General features: G+C 49.0%; 1 protein-coding gene and 1 long non-coding RNA gene across 6 annotated transcripts in view; one reads left to right on the top strand and one right to left on the bottom strand.

Annotated features, from left to right (window-relative positions):
- BEAN1 (brain expressed associated with NEDD4 1) overlaps positions 1–7,358 on the bottom strand; it is a 38,127-nt gene extending 30,769 nt beyond the window's left edge. For 2 of the 5 annotated variants that reach the window (XM_086350990.1, XM_086350994.1), the window contains exon 1: positions 7,212–7,350. The gene's annotated coding sequence lies outside the window, so the exon portion shown is untranslated. Of the gene's footprint in view, positions 1–1,239; positions 2,063–7,211 lie in introns of those variants that run through there. The other 3 variants (XM_086350989.1, XM_086350991.1, XM_086350992.1) reach the window with 2 other exon arrangements.
- The window catches only part of LOC147353372 (uncharacterized), a 118,727-nt gene that overhangs the window by 18,333 nt on the left and 79,934 nt on the right, over positions 1–20,460 (top strand). The window lies entirely within an intron of this gene.

Here is a 20,460-nt window from a genome sequence, read left to right as displayed (position 1 = left end):
AACTTCAGTGTCTTCCTGGGGAAAGCAGAGTAAGAACACTTTACCTGCCGTGAGGACTGGGTTTATGTACAGACAGTCCCTGGCATGAGGTATGTGGCTGCAAAATGTTCATTCTGCTGCCTGAGGCGGGTGGGAGGGAGTGGCCATCACTGCTGCTGACCTCGGAATCCCTCTCCAGGTGACTTCTTCCAGCTCAGCCTGTCCTGGTGTGAACCCCATGCTGGCCTGACACCCACTCCCAGTCCCCATAGAAACCAAGTCAAGAGTTCTGATGGGGGAAGTGAAGGTAGATGTGATCTCCCCAGGCCTCTAGAACTGGCATGGCAGGCTGCTTGGGGAACTGTGATTTCACACCAGAAAATTCACAGAGCATCTCAGGGCCTGGGATCTGTGCTTTCTAAAAATACATGTGTGTACGTGTGTCTGTGTTCGTTTCTGTGGGTGTGCACTGTGGCTGCGTGTGAGTTGGGAGGAGGATACAGTGCTCTGACAGGTCATCTCTTGTGCCACTTCCAGAGAGGCAAAATGGATCAGGTCATTTGCTGAAATGTCTTTGGTAGCTCCCAGTACCCTCGGGAAAATGCCCAAGCTTCTGCCCCAGCCTCCACAGGTGCAGCCTCCATTTCCCTTTCTAGTGAGCTGGCATAGAGTAGGCAGTTAGTAAATGCACAACGAATGTATACATCCTATATGGCTATCCTGTATGATGTCACAAAGGGTGCTGACTACCCCCAATGCTTCAAGAAATCGTCCCCAAGGTCACACTTCTATTAGAGGCCCCCTGTACCCCCCCTTTCCTCTCACTGGGCATTGTGACTCTGAGATTAAGATGGGTTTTCGCAGGGCACGGGGAGGTGGGAGATGAACTCCCAGGGCAGGGGCCACAAAGAATCCCTGCATTACATATGGTTTTCCATGGTCAGTTTGGGTGGGTGGTGGAGATTGTGTAAGTTCCCAGGTGGCTAGGAGATTGGCAGGGGGCTAGCAGGTTTGGCCACCGGTCAAGTAGACATTTCCCTAAATGGAGATAATCTGGGCACTCAAGCTTTCAGGGTGGCTCCTGTTCACTAGGCGCCTCCATGTGCCAGTTAATATCACCGAAATTACAGCAACAGGTCTCCTGAAGTAGGTAACATTTTCATATTGCAAATAAGAAAAACTCATAGGCTCGTGACATAACCCACCCAAAGTCACAGAGAAGAGATGGAGAGAGAGAAATGCAGAGAGGGACCTTGTTACCTCGCGGTTACTGCCAGGGACACCCCACACCACAGATCTGACACCCAGGTCACGTCTTCCCTCTCGCCCGTCTCACTCAGCGCCCAGCATCTGAGACGAGGCGCGTCCCTGCCTGTGACTCATCTCCGACTGGATTGCGGGCAGGCGGGCGGCCGGCAGACTGCAGTTTTCCAGGTTCTGAAGTGGCCGAATGGTGGGCGGCAAGTCCACGTCACTCCCACTTCGCTTCGCGTCTCTGCTCCCAGAATCCCTCCGCTCCGTGGCTCACCGTGACACTCCGATCTCGATCAGTGAGCCTGTGGTTAAGGGGACCGGCTCCGTATCCCGGGCAGAAGCAGCCGGGTAACTGCGCGAGACAGGATGGTTCGCGCATGCGCAGCAGAGGCAGCCATACTGGAGGGTTGCGTTTCACAAGGGTCCGTGGTGAAGTGGGCAGGGCCGCACAGTGGCTGGCGTGGGGGATGGGCCACGTCTTTGCGATGCGTGCTCAAACCACTGGATCGCAAAACAAATCCCCATTTTACACAGAAAGGAGTCTCAGAAATGAGGGAGGCTGGTCTTGAAGTGTGAGAACCAGCTGATGGTCCCTCTAATGGCGAAAAAAATCCCATGGCAAGTGCAGATAGATGTCATTACAGGTAATACCTCAGAGCTAACTGTGGTTTGGTGGTCCGCGAGATTCCAGACCACCACAGTAAAGCGAGTCATTCAGGTTTTTTTGGTGTCCCAGTGCATATCAAAATTAGGTTTACATTATCCTGCACTCTATGAAGTTTGCAGTAGCCGTTTGTGTAAAATACAGTGTACATACCTTACTTTAAAAATACGTTATTGCTAAACAATGGTAACCATCCTTTGAGCCTTCAGTGAGTGGTAATCTTACTGTGATGTATGCTCACTCAGTGGTGTCTGACTGTTTGCAACAGGGATTGTAGCTCGCCAGGCTCCTTTGTCTATGGAATCTTCCAGGCAAGAATACTGGAGTGGGTTGCCATTTCCTCCTCCAGGGCATCTTCCCCACCCAGAGATCGAATCCATGTCCTTTGTGTCTCCTGCGTTGGCTGACAGATTCTTTACCACTGCGCCACCTGGGAAGCCCCTTATTGCAATAGCAACATCAAAAATCACTGACCACAGGTCACTATAGCAAATATAACAACAAGAAAAAAATTTTGAAATGTGAGAATTACCAAAATGTGACACAAGAGACATGAAGTGAGCGAATGCAGTTGGGAAAATGGCGCTGACAGACTTGCTTGGTTCAAGACTGTCCCAAACCTTCAGTTGGTAAAAATAAGCAATATCTGTGAAGAGCCATAAAACAAGGTGTGACTGTAAACATTTGTCATGTGATCAAATGAAGACACAGATGAACTCAGGAGCGGAGGACAAAAAGAGTGAGAGGATGATAGCAGAGAGGCTGGCAGAAGACACACAGATTTGCAAGCAAGTCACTTGGTACTGATTTTAGGAAAGGGATCCAGGATGTTTGGCAGCCGCGGCAGCAAAGAGGCCTTCTGCCCCCATGCAGCATCTGGCCACATGTGTGCTATCCTGGGTTGGTCAGGAAATGCCTGGAGCTTACTGGGTCTCCATGTTGCCTTAGTTTACCTGGAGCAGCGCTCTGTTGGATCAGTTGCTGTCCCCACTGCCACCAGCACCCAACCTCTAAGAATGGATTTACTAACTACGTAAACCAGTCCATTTGCAAACCAGCAAGTAGGTCATGACCAAGGATGTAGAAGAAGACTCATTCAAGGCCTAGACAACACCAGTAAGGATATAGAAAAACATCATTACAGCAGTGACCCCAGTGTCCAATAACAGAGGACAGGCTGAGAAAATTTTGGCATATGCTTATAATGGAATATTATATAGCCATAGAGTAATGTTTTAAAGAAATTTTAATAATATAAAGACTTTCACTTTAATGTCAATGGTGGGGGGATGTCACCAAGTAAGCTGGTTATATAACTCTGCTGACAACATGATCCCTTATTTTCTAAGGGAAAAAAATGAGAGAAAATATTCACACACAGAAAAAGATGAAAAGGAAATAGACTGAAGTATCCAGTCATGTGAGTATCCACACTCTGGGCAGTGGTGGGATTGAGGAGGCTTGTTATGTTCTTTTGTTTTTTACAAATGATTTTCCATAACAAAATAAAGAGTAAGTGAATAAATCAGTGATAGTTAACTCATTGGAAATTTTAAATGCTAATTTAATTGCCTTTGAGCCTGCCATTTGTTGTTGCAAAGATTAACAAAAATTAACTTGTCTTTCAACTTACTGATAAGGAGCTTTATTAACATGTTAGGAAAGTAATCTCCAACTGGTTTTAACCTTCATCACATTTTCCCTGGCACTTGAGCAGGTCCTATTTGCCAGAATTTTGAGGGAAGTTTCTGCCATGAACCTTAAGGTTTTATTTTCAGGCAAGCTATACACTTGGCAAAAATAATAACAATAATAGACCTTATGTTTGTAAAACACTTTATAATTTGCAAAGCATATGAAGTGCTGGTTGTTGCTTTTGTCTCTGGGGATATGAGAGTTAGCAAATGGTTAAAAGTCCCTGCTGTTGGGGAGTTTACATTATATGGATGAGGGCAGACAATAAACAGATGAATAAGATATATAAATGTTGGGGGTGATAGGGCTATGGAGAAAAATGGAGAGGAAGGATAGGGAATAAGTGGGGGACGCTGCTCTTCTAAATCAGTTTGATACTGTTTGAATAGAAAAACATGAAGGTGTCTCAAAAAATTGCCCATGGGCAATTAACACAGATGTCCAATGATTGGAGATACCCATGGAGGAAACATTCCATCTAACATATCATCTAAAATACAGTGTGCTAATTATCAATTTTACCAACTCATAAAATTATGATGAGTCATAGTGATGTTTTAAGTTTCCTATACCTAGCAAAGTTAGTTCTTAACCTTTCTAAGCCTCAGTGTTCTCATCTGTAAAATAAGGACAATTATAGTACGTAGATCAGAGGGCTGTTGTCAGAATCCAAAGAAAAAATACTTATGCTTGGGAAACAGCATGTGTTCAATGCATGTTCTTAATGCAGACATAGCAAGGCCATTGCAAGGGGTCTGTTCGACACTGCTGTGTGATTCCTATATATTTTTCTTCAGTCCTCACAAATATACTGGGAGGTGTGGAGTATTTGTTCCCATTTTCAAGAGAAGTGGAGGCGCTGAAGGGTGAATCTCCTGCCTAGAATCACATGCCATAAAACCAGGTAGTCCAGCTACAAGAAGCTGTGCTCTCAGACACAATTCTTTGTGCCAATGGGCTTCAGAAGCCCGCATGGTTTCCAAGAAGCTTCAGCAGGGTGAAAGCCCTCTCCTTTTAGGAGGCTGAGAGCCGACTGCCACCTTCCCACACCTTGTGCTCTGAGCACTTCCAGGGCACAGGCTTCAGGTAATAGGTGTCTGAATGTGTCTAACTAATGATTCTCCAAGACTGAAGGAAGTGCCTGTATCCCCATCACGTTGATGCCTGGCTGTGTTCCAAATACTGTGTGAACTAGGAGACACAAACCTCCTAATTAGTTTCTGATTAACTCCTTTGGGAAGAAGAGGTGAGAGTTATGGAAAATGCAAGGGTGTGACACCCTGGTGGGTGAATGGGGGAGGGGAGTAGGCTGCAGAGGAAGAAGAGGACAGAGGGGGTTTCTGTGTAGAAAGAACTTCGAGGAGGCAGCCCATTCTGTGTGTCCCACCAGGCAACATGTGGACAGACTGCCCCGCAACCCCCCACATTCCCTTCTGTTGTGGCAGCTGCGGCACAGGTGAGTAGGACTAATACAGGTGTCCACAAGTGGTGGAATTTGTTTTCTTCCCAACACCTGGGGCACCTTTAAGCTGCCATGCCACTCCAAGGATTCCAGCGTTCTCCCCTAGCTCCTGGGCCTCCCGGCTTCTGCTCTGGGTCTGAAGCCTCCACTGCACAGACAGGGCAGATCTCTTCCTGGGGACCTTCCAGCTCTGAACTTCTAACCGCTCAAAGTCATTCACGGGCCCCACTTCCTCCCCAAGGCTCATCATTTCTGGTGCCTCGTGGCTCAGTCGCCTGGATGAACATACAGTCCACACAGCTTCAGGGTTGGGGCCCCCTCCGACTTCGCGCTGTCTCCTTGCCCTAGTAGCTGCTCCCTCTGTTGCTTTTCGCTGCCTGTCTGAACTGTCTCCACTGGAACATCCAAGCCACCTGTCTGATTGCTCCTTAGGGAAAGCAATCTTCCCTAGGCCCAAACCCAGGAGTGGAGGGAGGTGTGAATTCCCTCACACAGAGTGTGAGAAGGACATGGGGAGCCCTCTGCCTGGGCAACAGACATCAATCTAGGGCCAAAGAAAGAGTGGGTTAGATAGTCTTTCTCAACGGGGATGGAGAGGATAGGTAGGGGGAGGCCAGCGCCTGGGAAGCAGAACGCCCAGGGAGGAGGGAACAGTGAGAAAGGGCTGGCCCTAAGGAGAGGGTTCTGCTATTGCAGTATATGTCAAGAAGGCCTTAGGGGATTCAGGACTTCCTCAGAACGGGGTTGAGAAGGGGTGGTGTCCCTCCCCTCTCAGAGGACCTTGCTCTGCCTTAGCATCCACTGGGGCTGGACACTTCACAGAATGTCACCTGTAGTTAGCCTGAACTGAGTGCTAGCTGTGTGCCAAGCATCAGGCTAGCCCTGCCCCCGTCCCCAGGCATCGCCTCATTTATTCCCTCCAACCCACCCACCTTCCCCGTTTCAGATAGGGAAACTGAGGCTCAGAGAGGTTAAGCATCTCGCCTAACGCCACACAGCTAGAAAGTCAGCCAAGCCCACCCTCTGGTTCGGAAGCCCTTTAACACGTTGCTCACAACAGAATCCTACCTACATGTCAGTAGAGCAACTGAGGCACAAAGACGTGAAGCCACTTGTTCCAGTGAGCAGTCAGGATGTTTGAGGAGAGTCAGGAAGGGCTTGCTCAAAGGCAGGCGCCTGTGGGACTGTGTGAAATCAAGACCAAGGACCAAGCTTCTGGAGCCTCCGCGGCTGACACCTGTCACTCGTGCCCTCCCCTTCCCAGCCTGGCCTGGCTATCTCCCCCCGCCCCGCCCTCCTCCCCCCCTCCCCCCGGCACGGCGCGCGGGATCAGGAGGGCAGCCCTGGATCCTCTTCGAGCCAGCCTCAGGACCACCTGGCCGATGGGGAGAGGGGAACGGCTGTGCGAGTCAGCCGTGGAGCGAATGGGCACTAACCAACTTCCGAGGGCGCGTGGGGAGGGGCGGCTATACCGCTCGGCGCTGCGCAGCCGGCCAGAGCAGCCGCCTCGGACTCAGCCTCACTTACCGCGCCAGGGAAAGTCTGACCCAGAGCTGGAGAAGATGCAGTGTGGACACCTCCTCCCCCACCGATGGTACTGAGATAGACCAGCGCGGCAGGCAGGCACTGAAGCGGGGGCATGGCTCTGGTGACCCGCCCGTTGGAGGGTCAAACTTCCCTGCTCGAGGGTCGAGGCTGGCTTCTAGCTTCAAACTCTTCAAGTCCGGGGCCCCTTTCCTCTTCCACCCCAGCCATAAGTGCGTCCTGGTTCCCCCTTCTTGGGTGAGTTGTTTAGGTGTCTGGGAAACCAAGAGCGCGGGGTCGTGGACATGCCCCCTACATAGGGTGGATGTTCGTGTGGGACTCCAGTCAGGCAAGAATCGGGGAGTGCTCTCCATCCCGGGGCCCGATGGCATGTTTAGGGACAGCCACGGTCCGCGCGGGTCCCGGTGGCCCGCCCGGGGGCGCGGGGGTCGGGGCAGGGATCCGCGGGAGAGCGGGGATCCCGTTCGAAGCGCGCTGCGGTTCCGCCCCGGGACAGCGTTGAGCGCCCCCGGAATGTGTGCGTGCGCTGGGGCCGCCGCAGAGCGCGGGGGAGGGGGCCAGGACCCCCTCCCCGCCCCTCCCCAGCGCCGCCCCCGGCCCCACGCCCCTTACTCGGCTTGGCTGCCTCGCTCCGCTCGGTGCGCCGCACTGCCGGCTCCAGCTTCGGCTCCAGCTCGGGTTCCCGCTCTGGCTCCGCTCCCGCTAGCGTTCCAGTTCCCGCTCGGATGCCGCTGCGCTCTGGCTCGGGCTCGGGCGTCGCGGGGGGCGCGCCTTTCCGCCACGGCCTGCTCGGCGTGCAGGGGCGGGGCGGGGCGGGGCGGGGCCCGGCCGAGCCGACCAGGGGCCCGCGATCCCCGGCCGAGGCGGCAGTGGCGGCAGCAGTTTCCCGGTGCCGGCCCTGCCCTGCCGCAGCCCCGCCCGGCCCTCCTCCGGCCCCGCGCAGCCGCCCACGCCACGGCCGCCCGCTCCCGCCGCCCTGCGCCGCGACTCCGGAGCCTCAGCAGCGCCGGGCCGCCGCCCGGGTCATTCCCGAGCTGGGGGGAAGCGGAGGAGGGGGAGGGCCGAGCCGCGCCCCTCTGCGCACTGCCAGCCCGACACCCACACAGCGGCAGGCGGGGCGCACGGCCAGGAGGCCGAGAGAAGCTGGAGGCCAGCGCGCCAGCTAGACGTGTGAGGACAGACGGACAGGCATGTGTAGAGTGTGACATACAGACAGGCGGGAGCAGAGGCGCAGACATACAAACCTGCAAAAGAGAGTAGACAGCCAATATGAGCAGGGAGGAACATCCAGACAGGTTTTTCAGAGGCCAGCCTGGGCACCGGGCAAGGGGACCCCTGTCATGGCCACTGGGCGAAGCAGACAAGCCTGGCAGAGCCTCCTGCTCCCAATTGCCCGCCGGTGATTCTTGGGTGTTCCGGAATGTCGGTTAGGCCTGGCTGAAGCGTTCCTCTCCTGAGTGACCAGCTTGCCTATTTCCTATTCCCCTTGCCCAACCCTGTGCCCTCTCACCCCGCCATACCCAAACCTTAGGCATAGAGCTTGACGCCGACCCTGGTGCCTGACTCAGGGAGAGGCTCCTGGCTTTCCTACTCTGTCCCAACTCTACTTAGGGGCCGTGGACCAGCCGCGTCCCCCAGACCTCCTCTCCTCATTAGTGCACCCCTGCTAGTCTTGGTGCTTCCCAGTTATTTGTGGAATCATTTAATCTCTACTTAGCTGGGAGGGCTTCCCAGGTGGTTCAGTGGGCAAAGAACCTGCCTGCAGTGCAGGAGATGCAGGAGATACGGGTTCGATTCTTGGGTGGGGAAGATCCCCTGGAGGAGGGCATGGCAACCCAGTATTCTTGCCTGTAGAATTCTATGGACAAAAAAGCCTGGTGGGCTGCAGTCCATGGGGTCGCAAAGTGTTGGACATGACTGAAGTGACAGCACTCACACAGTTAACTGGGAGCCTCAGAGGGAGACCCTTGGGGGCCTGCCCAGAGCATGCACTCTAAATTTGATGAATTAATTGATGAAATACTTTATTGACATTTCTCCTAACCCCCATTTCCTTGATGGTCATGTTACCAAAAATAAAACATGAGGATAAGGAGCTGCACATGCTGATGATAAAATGTGGGGAAGGAGAGGAGCCAGAGGGATGGGATGGAGGAGAGGCCAGGCAGCCATTGGCACTGAGTGGAGGATAGGGGCAGAGCAGGCTCTGGTTGAGAAAACAAACCTCCCTCCACCCCAGCTCTGCCAATCACCATATCTTGGGCTTCCCTGGGTGGAGGCGGACCTGCATGGTCTAGAGCCTTGCTTGGTGAGTGAGGCTCTTCCCAGCTCTCTTTGCTAGCTGTTTATTCTGGGCTCTGCCTCCTGCACTGTCTACCTTATCGCCCTAGACTGAAGGAGATGAAGGGACCCCGGCTGGAGGATTCCACCTCCATCCAGAACTGTTGGGGGTGGGGTGGGGCACATGAACTGTGTCGGGGATGGGGCCAGAATATAGGGAAACATCTCCCAGTCCTAAGAAATGGAACCTGAGAGGTCTTTTGTCCAACCTCACACATTTATTTTATGGATGAACAATTAAAGGACTAGATAAAGGAGGGGACAGACCAGCTAGGGTTGGTGGTTCTAGGGCTCCCAGGCCAGGGCTCTGCCCCCTGCACCACTCTGCTAAAGGTGACCTTGACCTTCTTGAGCAGACACCTGCTGATCTGTGCAGGATGGATATTCTGGTTGTTGAGTGGTTTTACCTTTAATCTGTCCCCTTTGGTGAGACTGTGCTGCTGCTGCTGCTAAGTCGCTTCAGTCGTGTCCGACTCTGTGCGACCCCACAGACGGCAGCCCACCAGGCTCCCCCGTCCCTGGCATTCTCCAGGCAAGAACACTGGAGTGGATTGCCATTTCCTTTTCCAATGCATGCATGCATGCTAAGTCACTTCAGTTGTTTCCGACTCTGTGTGACCCTATGGACAGCAGCCCACCAGGCTCCTCTGTCCACGGGATTCTCTAGGCAAGAAAACTGGAGTGGGTTGCCATTTCTTTCTCCCATTGGCAAGACTGTGTATATGTGTATTTTGTGGGGTCCTTGTGGAAGGCCCTAGCTGAAAAAGAGTTCACTCCCTTCCACCCTATTTGAACGTTGCTGAGCTGACAGATCTGACTTGTTCTTTGCACTGGATTGCAGAATGGTTTCCACTGGGCGTGTGGTGTTGGGGTTTAGCTTCAGGCTTATGTTGATCTGCCTATGTATCTATCCACACACATATTAGTTGAAAAAGTGAAAAAAGAACACAAATACTGATCACTATTAATGTTGAGGTTTCTTTTTCTTCCTTTTTAATCTCACAACTCTACAAGTGTCCTTAATGGAGTGAGCTTGCTCACCCTCTTCTCCTACATCACGGTTTTCATGGCTGCCTAGCACTGTGTCAGATGGCTTTACTGTATTTTATTGGGTTGTCCAAAAGGTTCACTTGGGTTTTCCTATAAGATGTTACGGAAATACCAATCCAGTATTTAATCAGTTCTCTACTGCTGGGTGTTCAGTTTTGAGATTTTCACACTTTCACACAACACTGCAGTGAACATGCTCGTGGGTAAGTTTGTGCGGGTCTGTGATTATTCTGACTTCAGTGGGTATGTCCATATATTATTGAGGCTTTCTTCTGTATGGGGTCAGAGTCATAGGAGGGACATCTTCTGGACACCAGGGAAGCACACTAATGTTCAGTGTCTGTTACACCAAAGGGAAAGTAGCGAGGCTGGAGGAGGGAGCTGGGAGGGGTCATGTAGTTCCATCTCAGGACAGTGAGGTGCCCCGAGAGTCCAGTGCCAGGCTGTGGGGACCTGCCTTAGAGTGTGCTCTCTTATCCCTGTCACTCCTAGGTTTGGTCAACTTACCAATTCTAATGTTGGGAGGAGTCTTCTGATATTTAATACTAAGGGTCAGTTCAGTTCAGCCCCTCAGTCATGTCCAACTCTTTGCAACCCCATGGATTCAGCACACCAGGCCTCCCTGTCCATCACCAACTCCCGAAGTCACAGGCTCAGTAGTTGTGGCACACAGGCTTAGTTGCTTCGAGGCATGTGAGATCTTCCTGGATCATGGATGGAACCCGTGTCTCTTGCATTGGCAGGCAGATTCTTTACTACTGAGCCACTAGGGAAGCAGCCCCCTCCCCCGCCACCCCTGCCACCAGCTTTGCTAAGTGCTAAGTCACTTCAGTCGTGTCTGACTCTGTGCGACCCCATAGACAGCAGCCCACCAGGCTTCCCCATCTCTGGGATTCTCCAGGTAAGAACACTGGAGTGGGTTGCCATTTCCTTCTCCAATGCATGAAAGTGAAAAGTGAAAGCGAAGTTGCTCAGTCGTGTCCGACCCTCAGCGACCCCATGGCCTGCAGCCTTCCAGGCTCCTCCATCCATGGGATTTTCCAGGCAAGAGTACTGGAGTGGGGTGCCATTGCCTTCTCCACCACCAGCTTTAAAAAGACCTTTTTCTCTCCCTCTGATTTTGCTCATAGTCTCCTTGAACATGTTAAGGGAGATGAAGGAAAAGAAGAGGGCTTGGTTCTTGCTTGGTGGGGTGTGGGGCCCAGGAGTGCAGCGCCCCCAAGGCTGACTAGCTCAGAAGTGCTAATGCAGAGGGTGGAAGCTGTGGCGGGCCGGGCACAGAAACACCTGTGGAGCCCTAGGCAGCGCTTCCTGGAGCTGCTCTCTGCTGAGAGCATGGAGGGTTTTGTGCTCACACTCCACTTTACGGGTGAGGAGACTGAGAACCACCAAATGTAAGTGATTTTCCAGAGATGCACACTTGGTTAAGCCGTGCCAGGTAAGATGATGAGACACTTTAAAACAGCAGAAAAGATCACCAGGTGTCCTTCTAATTGACTCTTAGGTGTTACCTGGAACATGATTGTCTGTTTCTCTAGGGCTTCCCTGATGGCTCAGTGGTGAAGAATCCACCCGCCGAGGAGGAAATGTGGGTTTGATCCCTGGCTTGGGAAGGTCCCCTGGAGAAGGAAATAGCCACCTGCTCCTATATTCTTGTCCGGAAAATCCCATGGACAGAGGAGCCTGGTGGGCTAGTCCATGGGAACACAAAGACTTAGCGACTAAACAACAACAAACAGCAATAGGAATTTGTAGCTTTCATGGTCTCTGAGCTGTTTAATTACTTTGGAAGTTGTAGGAACCTGACTCTGATGGGAAAGTGTTGCTGTCTCTTGAGATGCAAATACATTTTATCAGGTGAGGTCAATGGAGATCTTGTGAGAGGAGGCTAAGCGATGCTTGTGGCTGTGCTTCAGATTTTCCTTTAAATTGTGTAAAATGTCTTATTTTTCCCTCGTTAAGTAATGAGTTAAAAATGAAATCTTTGATGGGTGCAGTTCATTTTATATTTGTATAACAGTCATGATTTTATTTTTTAAGAAATGCAAACAGTAGTAAGCTTGCAACTGTATCCAGATGGGTCTGTTTTACATCAGAGCTTAGCCTTTCTTTGGAGATTTCAGACCCAAGGCCCTCAGAAGAGAAGGAAGTTAGTGTGGGCTGGGTGAGTGTTAGAGGGCTTTCTGGAAGATGGAGTATGAGGGGTGGGGAAGGATTTAGAGAGGAACACCTGAAGACTGAAGGCTTTCCAAAATGCGGGGTGGCAGGGCCTGCAGTTGGGAAGGGGTATGGAGGCCTTTCTGGATGAAGGGTGGGCTCTGGGGAGCCAGGTGCCAGATGGAGAATGGAGATGAGATTCCAGGTAAAGGAGGCTGCCTCTGATGCTCTAGGCAGCGGGGAGCCACTGTGACTCTTGAGGGAGGAGGGGACTTGACGAAATGGACCTATTAAGAGGGCTGGCCTCAGGGTTCCTAAACCCTTCCGGCCCCTACGCCTTTCTCCAGGTGGACGGCTGGGGCAGGCTGCCCCTCACTGTCCCCTGTTAGCAGGGAGGCCACCCTTTCAGGACCCTGGGAGAGGTCCCTAGAGGCCTACCTAGGGGAGCCTACTTCTGGGCCTGCTTGAAGATCTGTATTCGGGACAGGGTTTATTTCAGGGTCAGCTGGTTGAGAGGTGAGCAGGGTCTGTATGCAAACCTTTCTGCCGCTGTTTCCAACCAGTCACGATGTGTCCTCCCAGCGACCAGACCCTCTGTCAACCACTCTACGTGCATTGTTTATTTCCATCCTCATGGTATCCTGTAGAGGGGGTGATAACTTTCTCTATTTTTCTTTGTGCAGCAAGGAGTTTATGGAGGCTGAATAACTTGCTCATTGTCACATGGCTAATTAGAGGCAGAACCCAGATTTACACACGATCTGCTTGATCCCAAGACAAAGCCAGAATAGTCATGGTCTCTCCTTTGTGGGGCTCACTGTGTAGAGGAGGTGTCAGACATCAACCAAGGAGTGGCAGATAAATGTAAACTTGCCACCATGAGACATGCCACAAGTTTGGGAAGCATGTGAGTGAGTGTTATAAGAGGTCTGACCTTGTCAGGAGACAGGAGAAGCGGGCTGGGGCCAGGACTGCTTTTGATCTTGAGAGCTGTGGAGGGCATAAGAGTGTTTTAAACAACATTGGACTTATTGTTGTGGTTGTTCAGTCACTAAATCGTGTCTGACTCTTTGCGACCCCATGGACTGTAGCATGCCAGGCTTCCCTTCCCTGTCTTTCCCTGCCTTCTGGAGTTTGCTCAAACTCATGTCCATTGAGTTGGTGATGCCATCCAACCGTCTCGTCCTCTGTTGGGCCCTTGTGCTCCTGCCCTCAATCTTTTCCAGCATTCAGATCTTTTCCAGTGAGTTGGCTCTTTGCATCAGGTGGGCAAAGTATTGGAGCTTCAGCATCAGTCCTTTAATGAATATTCAGGGTTGATTTCCTTTAAGATTGACTGTTTTGATCTCCTTGCAGTCTGAGGGATTCTCAAGAGTCTTCTCTAGCGCCACAATTCAAAAACATCAATCTTTGGTGCTCAGGCTTTTTTATGGTCCAGCTCTCTCACATATGTACATGACTACTGGAAAAACCATAGCTTTGATTAGGCAGACCCTTGTCGGCAAAGTGATGTCTCTGCTTGGATGAGTGGTGGTAGCATAATCAGACCTGCGTTTTGAGAAGAGTTTTACTGGTAGTGCTGAGACGGTTGGGGGCACGACAGAATGGAGGCAAGGAGGCTGAGAAGTGGTGATCACACTAGCCCAGGAGAGGAGTGATGGTGCCCCTGGAGGTGGAGAGAGATAGATGGATTGGAGATAGATATGGAAGGTAAAATCATTAAGACTTGGTGATGTCTTGGGTGTGGGGGTTGAGGGAGCAGGTGGAGTCAGGATGATGCCTAGATTTCTGTTTGGTGCAGCAGGGTCAATAGATTCACTGAGGAGTGGAACACTGGAAGGGAATCAAGTTTGGGGAAGAATAATATGAGTTTGATTTTATACATGTTGAATTTCAGTAGTTGCTGGCATGCAGCAGAACTCTGAGAGGAGTCCAGATGGAAGGATATCCTAAAGACTTAGATGTGCAGGCATTAGAATTGATTGATTCATCCATCTATCCATCCACTCATCTATCCTCCCATGAATTCATGTGTTCTTTCTCCCATCCTGCGGTCATCTGTTGATGCCCTCGTTTGCCCTTCTGCCCTCTCACTGTTCCACCTCTCCCGACTCCTGTCTTCCAGTCCATCTACCCATCCATCCCCTGAACATGTCTTGGTAGTGTTAAGGAGAGATGAAGTAAGAGGCCTTGGTTCATGCTTGTTGAGGTGTGGGGACAGTGGCAGGGCCCTCCTAAGGCCAATAGGCTCAGAGGCGGTGCTGAAGTAGATAGAGGGAGGAAGCTCAGAAGGTGGAGAAATACCTATTAAACCTAGAGCAAGACCTTCTGAAGCTGTTCTCTGCTAAAAGCATGGAGGGGTTTGTGCTCTCATCCCACTTTGCTGATGAGGAGACTGAGGCCCTCTGAAATGAAGTGGTTTTCCAGAGATGCACACCTGGTTAAGCCATGCCAGGTAAGATGATGAGACACTTTGAAATAGGCAGAAAAGATTACCAGATGTCCTTCTCATTGACTTTTGGGTGTTAACCTGTTACATGGTTATGTTTCTGTAGGAATTTGTAGTTTTCATGGTCTCTGAGCTGTTTTGTTATTTTGAAAATAGTAGAAAACTGATTGTGATGAAAACTATTGTGGCCCATGTGATGCAAGTGAGTTTCTTTAGGTGAGGCCAGTTGGTATCTTGTTGGGAGTGGGTGGGCTAAAAGCTGTAGCTGTGGCTGCACTTTAGATTTGACTTTAAATTGTGTATCATGTCTTACTGGTTCCCTCATTAGTTAATGAGTTAAATAAAATCATTGACGTGTATTCATGAGTTAAATGAAATCTTTGACATCTATCCATCCATCTAACCTTCCTGTCATCGATCCACCTCCCACACACGCACTTATTTTTCCTCATGTCCATTTAACCATCCATTTATTCTCACAGACTCTATTCATCTATCTATTCATCTGTTTACCTCATTTGCACCCATCCATCCATACTTACTGTTGCCTCCTCCAGGCCCAACATGTTGAAACAAATAATATAGAAAACCAGTTCCCTGCTCTTAAGGAGCCTACAATCCATCAGGAGAGGCAGGGCAGTGGTCACAGAACAATATATTTTCTGTGCCACATGTGCCCAGAGAAAGGGCATTTAACCCAATGTGAGGAAGTTAGAAATGCCTGCACTGTGCTCTTTGAATTGAGCTTAAAGTTTAATTAAGATTTTGCAAGATGGACAGGGTTGGGTGATGTTCCAGGAGAGAGAGTAGCTTGCGTGTGCAATGGTGGTATAGCTGTCAAGAGACCAAGGTAATTCAAGAAACACAGGTAATTTGGAATATTGGGAGCACAGTTGAGTGTGAATGACTCATGTACTATTTGAGAAGATTGGAATGCAGGTCTGGAGTGTTTCCCACACCGAAAATTGATTCTCCAACTCTCCAGACATCAAGTGGATATCCAACAACTTGGTTCAATTCTTCAACTCCCCAGAGTTAGCACAGATCCCATAGCTTAAAGGCACAGCACAGTAAGACTGCTCCCCACTTTAGTTATCAGTTGCAAAACTACCCTTTGATTATAAAGATAAAGTTCCCATGATCCTTTCCTTGGGTTCAGTAGTTTGCGAGAATGGCTTGAAGAACTCAGGGAAACACTTTACTTAGGTTTATCAGTTTCTTACAGAATATACAACTCAGGAACAGCCAAAGGGAGAGATGTATAGGGCAAGGTGTGAAGGTGTGAAGGTGTGGAGTGGTGTGTGAAACCCCTGTAAGCTCTCTGGGGTACCACCTCCCTGCACCTTTGTGTGTTTGCCCACCAGGAATTTCATCAAGTCTCATTGTTATTCAGCTGAATCTCCAGCCCCCATCCACTCCATCCCCTTCCTATAGGACAGTGAGTAGGGCTGGAAGTTCCATCCCTGTAATCACTTGATATTTCTGGTGCCCTAGCCATCCTGAGCTGTGTTAGGGCCCTACTCGAAGTCACCCTACTAGCAAAATCTCAGGTGTGATCTAAAGGCTTAGTATGATTAATAAAAGACACTCCTATCATTTAGGAAATTTCAAGAGTCTTAGGGGTTCTATATAAAAACCAAGTATTATAACAAAACATGCTCATATCACCCTTCACATTCAAGAAATTATGTGGTTTTCACTTGCTCTGTGCCAGGAAGCCAGGATAGAGTCCAAATATATTTCTCGTTATACTGCAGCAGGTAATAAAGGCCTTGGATGACAGACTAATGCCTTGAATAACAGGCTAAGGTCCTTGGGGGGCATGTAAGAGCTTTATGGAGGGAGTGAAATTGTCAGGTATGTGTTTTAAAAAGATCTCTCTGGCTACCTTGTAGAAGATGGGGTTGGGTATGTGTGATTTTTTTGCTGTAATTTGTGCTCAGGACATCAGATGGTCCAGTCTGTGTAGAATGAGGACTTTGCCCATGATGGGCTCTTGATCCAGCCCTCGAGGTTGGCCTAACCACCATGTTTGGCCTGGCCCCAAACCTGATTCTCATTCCACTTACTCTGCCAAGGCTGAAGTCAAGGTAGCCAGGCTGAGGCTTGTGGCATGAGGAAGATTTAGATGTTCTGCATTTTCGAGGGTGGCATGCATAACTCCCCACCAGTCTTAATGTAGTCCAACTCCAGCTTTAGAGCTGCCATGGACTTTTGTGAATTGCTCACTGGCTGATCTGTCAAGGTTACTAGGATCTCAGTTCCATGCCTCTCTTTTTTGCCTCTACAATTTACATCCACAAAATCTATTAACTTCCCATCAGTCACACCATGATGTTTCCTCTGGTCCCATGAAATCTCCATCCCACCAGGCTTGCTAGTGACACCTGACAGTGTTTAGCCCAAGTAGAGCTACTACTTGGAGAAAGCGATGGCACCCCACTCCAGTACTCTTGCCTGGAAAATCCCATGGATGGAGGAGCCTGGTAGGCTGCAGTCCATGGGGTCGCGAAGAGTCAGACACGACTGAGCGACTTCACTTTGACTTTTCGCTTTCATGCATTGGAGAAGGAAATGGCAACCCACTCCAGTGTTCTTGCCTGGAGAATCCCAGGGACGGGGGAGCCTGGTGGGCTGCCGTCTATGGGGTCGCACAGAGTTGGACACGACTGAAGTGACTTAGCAGCAGCAGCAGCAGCAGAGCTACTAATCGGAGAAGGCAATGGCACCCCACTCCAGTACTCTTGCCTGGAAAATCCCAGGGATGGGGGAGCCTGATAGGCTGCAGTCCATGGGGTCACTAAGAGTCGGACACGACTGAGTGACTTCCCTTTCACTTTTCACTTTCATGCATTGGAGAAGGAAATGGCAACCCACTCCAGTGTTCTTGCCTGGAGAATCCCAGGGACGGGGGAGCCTGGTGGGCTGCCGTCTATGGGGTCGCACAGAGTCGGACACGACTGAAGTGACTTAGCAGCAGCAGCAGCAGCAGAGCTACTACTGGGAGTCAGACATGGCCTTAGCCCTCAAAAAACTTGCCAGTGGGATGAAAGACTGTTCTGGGGGTCCCGTTGATTTGGGCCAAGAAACACCAGCATATGGAATGAGAAACAGCTCAGGTTGCAGAATTGGGTGGACTTGCGTTTGTGTCTTTACCATTCACTGGATTGTGTCATTAGGGAAGTCACTTCATTTCCTCTGAGCTTCAATTTCTTCATATGTAGTAAGGGAAAAATAATATTTATCTTATCTTAGTCTGGATTTTTTTAGGTAGCAACTAATACAACTGATGAGAACCAACTTGAGTCATTTTAAGCCGGAAAGGAAATTTACTAGAACCCAAGTCTGGGCTTTTTGAGTGGAGTGGAGTGGAGACCAGAGAAGTGGATGGGAACCTTGATGAGTCTTTGCCTCTTTGTCTCTGCATCTGTCTACTCACTGTCCTAATTTTTCTCACCTTGCAGACCCTCTTTCTCCATTATTCCGTATAAAAAATCCACACTGCAGCTTAGGAGTGAGTTCAGAGCAGCTCATTTTAACTGCAAGCAGATCTGACTGACCCTCTTTCAGACGAAAGTCCAAATACCCAAGAGATAATCTGGTTGGCTGAGTTGTATTAGGTGTTCACATCTGATCTAGTCAGCTGTGATGGAGTTGGGGAGGGAGCATGTAGCACAGATGTGGCAGCTGGTGGACATATGCATAAGCAGGGGGTAGTTTTTTGTTTATTGAGGTACAGTTGATTTACAGTGTTGTTAATATATTAGTTTCAGGTGTACAGCATAGTGATTCAACATTTTTATAGTTTATACTCCTTTTGAAGTTATTACAAAAATTGACTGCATTGCATTTGCTGTACAAGATATCCTCGTAGTTCACTCACTTTAAACATAGTAGTTTGTTCCTCTTAATCTTCTACCTGTATATTGTTCCTTCTCCCTTCTGTCCTCACTAGTCACCATAGTTTGTCCTCAATTCCCTGTGAGTCTGTTTATGTTTTGTTACATTCTTCCATTGGTTTTTATTTTTAAGATCCCACAAATGAATGATAACATACAGTATTTTTCTTTCTCTGACTTACTTTACTAAACACAGTATCATCCAGGTTGATCCATGCTGTTGCAAATGGCAGAATTTTCTTCTTTTTATGGTTGAGTAATATTCCATTGTGTCTATGAAGCACGTCTTCTCCATCTATTCAGCTGTTGATGGACACTTAGGTTGCTTCCGTATCTTGACTATAGTAAACAGTGCCTCCGTGAACATTGGGGTGTATGTACCTTTTGGAATTAATGTTTTTGTTTTCTTCGGATATATATCCAGGACTGGAATTGCTGGATCATATAGTAGTTTTATTTTTAGTTTTTAAAGAACCCTCCATACTGTTTTCAGTAGTGGCTTCAGTTTACATTCCCACCAACAGTGAACTCAGATTCCCTTTTGTCCACATCCTTACCAACATTTGTTATCCGTGGTCTTTTTGGTGATGGCCATTCTGACAGGTGTGAGGGAATATCTCATTGTGGCTTTGATTTGCGTTTCTCTGATAACTAATAACATTGAGCATTTTTTTTTGGTGACTGCTAGCACATCTGTCCCACTCCAGTGTTCTTGCCTGGAGAATCCCAGGGACAGAGGAGACTGGTGGGCTGCCGTCTATGGGATCGCACAGAGTCGGACATGACTGACTCGACTTAGCAGCAGCAGCAGCACATCTGTATGTCTTCTTTGGAAAAATGTCTATTCAAGTCTTCTGTGCATTTTTAATTGTTTTTTATATTGAATTGTATGAGCTGCATATATATTCTGAATATTAAGCCCGTATTGGTCATTATCGTTTGACCAGTGTTTTCTCCCATCAAATATGTTTTTCCTTTCCATTGGTTGTCTTTGTATTTTGTTGAGGTTTCCTGTGTTATGCAAAAGCTTTTAAGTTTAATTAGATCCCATTTGTTTATTTTTTCCTTTTATTTCTTTTGCCTTATGACTCAGGTCCAAAGTTTTTTTTGCTGTAATTTGTATCAAAGAGTGTTCTGCAGATGATTTCTTCTGTGTCTTATGGTTCCCAGCCTTACATTTAGGTCTTTAATGTATTTTGGGTTTATTTTTGTATATAGTATGAGACGATATTTTCGTTCTTTCACGTGTAGCTCTCCAGTGCACCCAGCACCAGTACTGAAGACACTGTATTTTCCCCATTGTATATTTTTGCCTCCTTTGTTGTAGATTAATTGACCATAAGTGTGGGGGTTATTTCTGGGGCCTCTATTTTGATCCATTCCTCTGTGTGTCTGTTTCTTGTGTCCGTACCATACTGTTTTGATTATCATACAGTCTGAAGTCAGGAAATGTGATACCTCCAGCTCTATTCTTCTTTCTCAAGATGATTTTGGCTATTCTGTATCTTTTGTGTTTCTATATAAATTTTAAGATTATTTGTTCCACTTCTGTGAAAAATGCCTTTGGTATTTTGATAGAGATTGCACTGAATCTGTAAGTTGCCTTGGGTAATATGGTCATTTTAACAACATTCTTCCAGTCCATGAAGATGGATTCCCATCTTTCTGTCTGTGTAGTCTTCAGTTTCTATCCACAGTGTCTTTTAGTTTCTGAGTATATATCCTTTGGGACTTCCCAGGTGGCTCAGTGGTAGAGAATCCACCTACCAAGCAGGAGACACAGGTTCAGTCCCTGGGTTGGGAAGATCCCCTGGAGGAGAAAATGGCAACTCACTCCAGTATCCTTTCTGGGAAATTCCACAGACAGAGGAGTCTGGCAGACTACAGTCTATGGGGTCTCAAGAGTTGGACATGACTGAGCACGCATGAGAGACGTGTCTTTTACCTTTTTAGTTATATTTGCTGC

This window comes from Bos grunniens, chromosome 18, assembly GCF_055505025.1.
Source record: "Bos grunniens cultivar Pamir isolate PY7600 chromosome 18, Bosgru_T2T1.0, whole genome shotgun sequence".
In the NCBI taxonomy this organism is placed as follows: Eukaryota; Metazoa; Chordata; class Mammalia; order Artiodactyla; family Bovidae; genus Bos; species Bos grunniens.
The sequence above is the reverse complement of the archived record's forward strand: the minus strand, read 5'-3'. Positions and strand labels throughout refer to the sequence as shown.